The sequence below is a fragment of the Egretta garzetta genome, unplaced genomic scaffold (assembly GCF_000687185.1).
Source record: "Egretta garzetta isolate BGI_Z169 unplaced genomic scaffold, ASM68718v1 scaffold534, whole genome shotgun sequence".
Taxonomy (NCBI): domain Eukaryota; kingdom Metazoa; phylum Chordata; class Aves; order Pelecaniformes; family Ardeidae; genus Egretta; species Egretta garzetta.
In genome coordinates, this window is record NW_009259534.1 from 550553 (window position 1) to 554218 (window position 3666).

Below are 3666 nucleotides of genomic sequence, written 5' to 3' on the forward strand. Positions count from 1 at the left end.
ATGTAGAGAATAAACAGAGTCAGCACAGAATTTGAAAACTATTGGATTTGGTAGTGCCATTATACCCAGAAAAACACTGAAAAATGTTTTTTAGATTTTTATATCCCACTGGTAATTTATACAAATTGTATTGCAGTGAGAGCAGAGAAACAAGATATTTAACTGTTTTCATTTCTCTACATCTCTGCCTGTCATGAAGTCTCTTAAGATGCCACTGCAAATGACCCATGGGGAAGGAGTGGATCAGGAGTCTGTTATAGAATCCAGGAGTCCATCCACTGAGGCCCCTACCTTCTCTAACTAAAAATGTGTATTATAGCCCAGATTCAATAGCTCAGCAGCACTGCCATTGGCAGAGAATTGGGGGGAATAAAAGGTTCTATTAGGGTTCCCATTTTTCATTCTGCATGTTGCAGGTTTGGCCAGTTTCCTGAGCCAAGATACAATTTCTATGACTGTACAACTTTTTGCTGGCCATACTTTCTGTGCTCAGGAGCAAAGACCAAAAGCCCATACAGTTAATGAAGCTGAGCAGCTCCTGATGTGGGAGATCATAGGATCATAAAATCATAGAATAGTTTGGGTTGGAAGGGACCTTTAGAGGCTATCTAGTCCACCCCCCCCTGCAATGAGCGGGGGCATCTTCAACCAGATCAGGTTGCTCAGAGCCCCGTCCAACCTGGCCTTGAATGTTTCCAGGGATGAGGCATCTACCACCTCTCTGGGCAACCCATTCCAGTGTTTCATGACCCTCATCATAAAGAATTTCTTTCTTATATCTAGTCTGAATCTGCCTTCTTTTAGTTTAAAACCATTGCCCTTGTCCTGTCACAACTGGCCCTGCTATAAAGTCTGTCCCCATCTTTACTATAGGCCCCCTTTAAGTATTGAAAGGCCGCAGTCAGGTCTCCCCACAACCTTCTCTTCTCCAGGCTGAACAAGCCCAACTCTCTCAGCCTGTCCTCACAGCAGAGCTGCTCCAGCCCTCGGATCATTTTTGTAATCCTCCTCTGGACCCGCTCCAACAGTTCCATGTCCTTCTTGTGCTGGGGACCCCAGAGCTGGATGCAGCACTCCAGGTGAGGTCTCACCAGAGCAGTGGGGCAGAATCACCCCCCTCCACCTGCTTGCCATACTGCTTTTGGTGCAGCCCAGGATACGGTTGGCCTTGCATCAAATGTAACACCTTGCCAACAAAACAAAGAAACTACATTTTTGTTGAATTGTAATACATTGTATGGCTTTATAGAGTTTTGCTAACCACTTCTCTAGGTTCATTAAGCTGAAATATCTGCATTACATGCACTGTGGCTTGGCATAAAAAAAAAGAAGAAAGAAACCCATAAAACATTCATATTCTTGTACCATTGCAAAGGTCAATAGAGGGACTGGTTGCTACTTTCTGGTACATGACACAAAACATTTTTTTTTTTTTCTCTCCTAAATCTGATCTAACTAAGGAAAAAAATCCTAGAAATAATTTGGAATTGGAATGCTGATTTTATAGTGAATTTAGTGAAGATACTTAAAATGGAGAGCTCTCAGTTTGAAGCTGCTGTCATCATGTCTTTGCACAGAGATAGCACAGGGTATCGGTATCTGTCTCTGTCTTTCTTCCTCTTCGATGCTATATTTATCACCACCCTGGCCATAAAAGGTCTGGACTGGGGCTCTGACATTCCACTGACTGCAGGCATTATTTTTGTTCTGGACCTTGAAGTCCAGTCCTCACCCCTCGTCCTGACTACCTCTTTCTTTGCTGGCTTCATCACTGCTGTATTTTTCTGCTATTCGTCCACCTGATAGCTATTCCATTTGCTGCCATTCATTTGGGCCCTGGTAAGTGTTCCTTTATCACAGTAGATTTTATGTGTTCAAATATTTTTAATCTGAATCCGTAATGCTGAGTTGATAGCAGCTTCCTTTATCCTTCTCAGCTCAGCAGTTATTTGAGGGACTTGTGGACATGAACAGAAGACATCTGAGGGTTCAGCTATGAAACAAAGCAAAGTAGTGCAAGTGTTCACTTATCAACTCAGCTATCCTTGCGTATTGTCACAGTACTCTCAAATGAAGCATGGGTTACTGAGATACAGGAGGAATTTGTCATGTAACCTCCTTTGGTCTTAGAGAATGTGGAAATAATGTAACTATTTTCTAGTTGCATAGCATGTCTTGTGACTTGTAAAGCCATTGACTGAGCTGAAGGAAATGTTACAATTTTTTTTTTTTTCCTGCTTCTAAACGTTTCTGGGTTTTATGTATTTCATAATTTTCACTGATTGATGGAATAGATCTTTAAAGAATTACACAGACTGGTAAACAGCGCAAGAGGTAATGTCAATAAAATTACTTCCTTTAATGTGTAGCCACAACCTATGAACAAGTAGAGAGCTGTCTCTCTGCTCAGTAGTAACTGTGAAAACTCAATACAACAACTGCTAGCATATAGCTCCAAACCCTGCATGTTCATCTAACTATGGCCACCAATATTTTTAGGCCAAGCTCTGCAGTTATGAAATCCTACACAGATCTTGAGCGGGAGTGTTGCCCTCACATTAAAGGGGGCTGAATCAGTGAGTGCAAACTAAGGTAGCATGGATTTTATAAAACTTCAGAGATGGGAGTCAACCCAATAATCAGACAGTGCTCCAAATAGGAGCAAAGTCCTTAGGAGGTTCAGAGTTTCTTGTCATCTCCAACGGCATCACACTACTATATCTGATCAGAGTAGCGCACCCAACTGATCCTGCCCTGTGAGCAATGCTTGACGTTCCAGAGGAAATACACAATGCGACTCATAGTGTGATAAAATAGCTATAAAAGCAGTTTCCTCTTATATGATGTGAGGTAAGAGTTGGCCTTTGATTTGAACCCGGAGAGCTGACTTCGTGCTCAGCTCCTGCCTTACTGCCTTAGTTCTTACTCCTATCAGAGGCTCCTCCTCTTGCTGCTGAGGACAGTGAGGTTCAGACCTTTTATGTTTGGAAGAAAAAGGTTGCCTTTGTACATTTTAAATATGCTGCCTTTAAGTCCGCTGCTTGTTCTTTTGCTCTGATAAGATGTAAATTAAATGCCTCATTTAACTGCCTCTTAATGGGCAACACATGCAGTGCTTTATACTTTTGGATCATCTTTCCTTTGAAACCTGGAAGACTGTGGGGGTCCCTGAGCGACAGGACTGAATGGCTGTTAGCATTGTGGCTGTTGTACCCGTGATGAAGCCAAGCAACACCGCAAATAAAGCTGGTGAAGACGAAGGGAGACAACTGTAGTACTCTACAGAAGGAAAGCAGGGTGTTCTCATGTTCTTTCCCTTTCAGCGTGCAAGACAGTACTCATCTGTACGCCTTAACTTTGCTCGGCAGAGATCGCAATGGCTTGCAAACCCTGAACCTAGCTCTGTGGAGCTGGGAGAGAAAGCAATGAAGAAAAATGGAGAAGAAATCTTCTGAAACTAGGGAAATGAGGAGGAACTACGTACTACTGGAAGCTAACAAAGTGAAATCAATAACAACACAAAATACTGATAGGTGTTAGAAACAAGGATACAAGACAGAATAATTGCGTTCTTTAGACTTACATGAAAAAATAGCCAGCAGGAGAAATGAGGGAATTAAAAAGGAACATCAGTTTTTGCCATAGAGAACAACGCGCTAACACTCT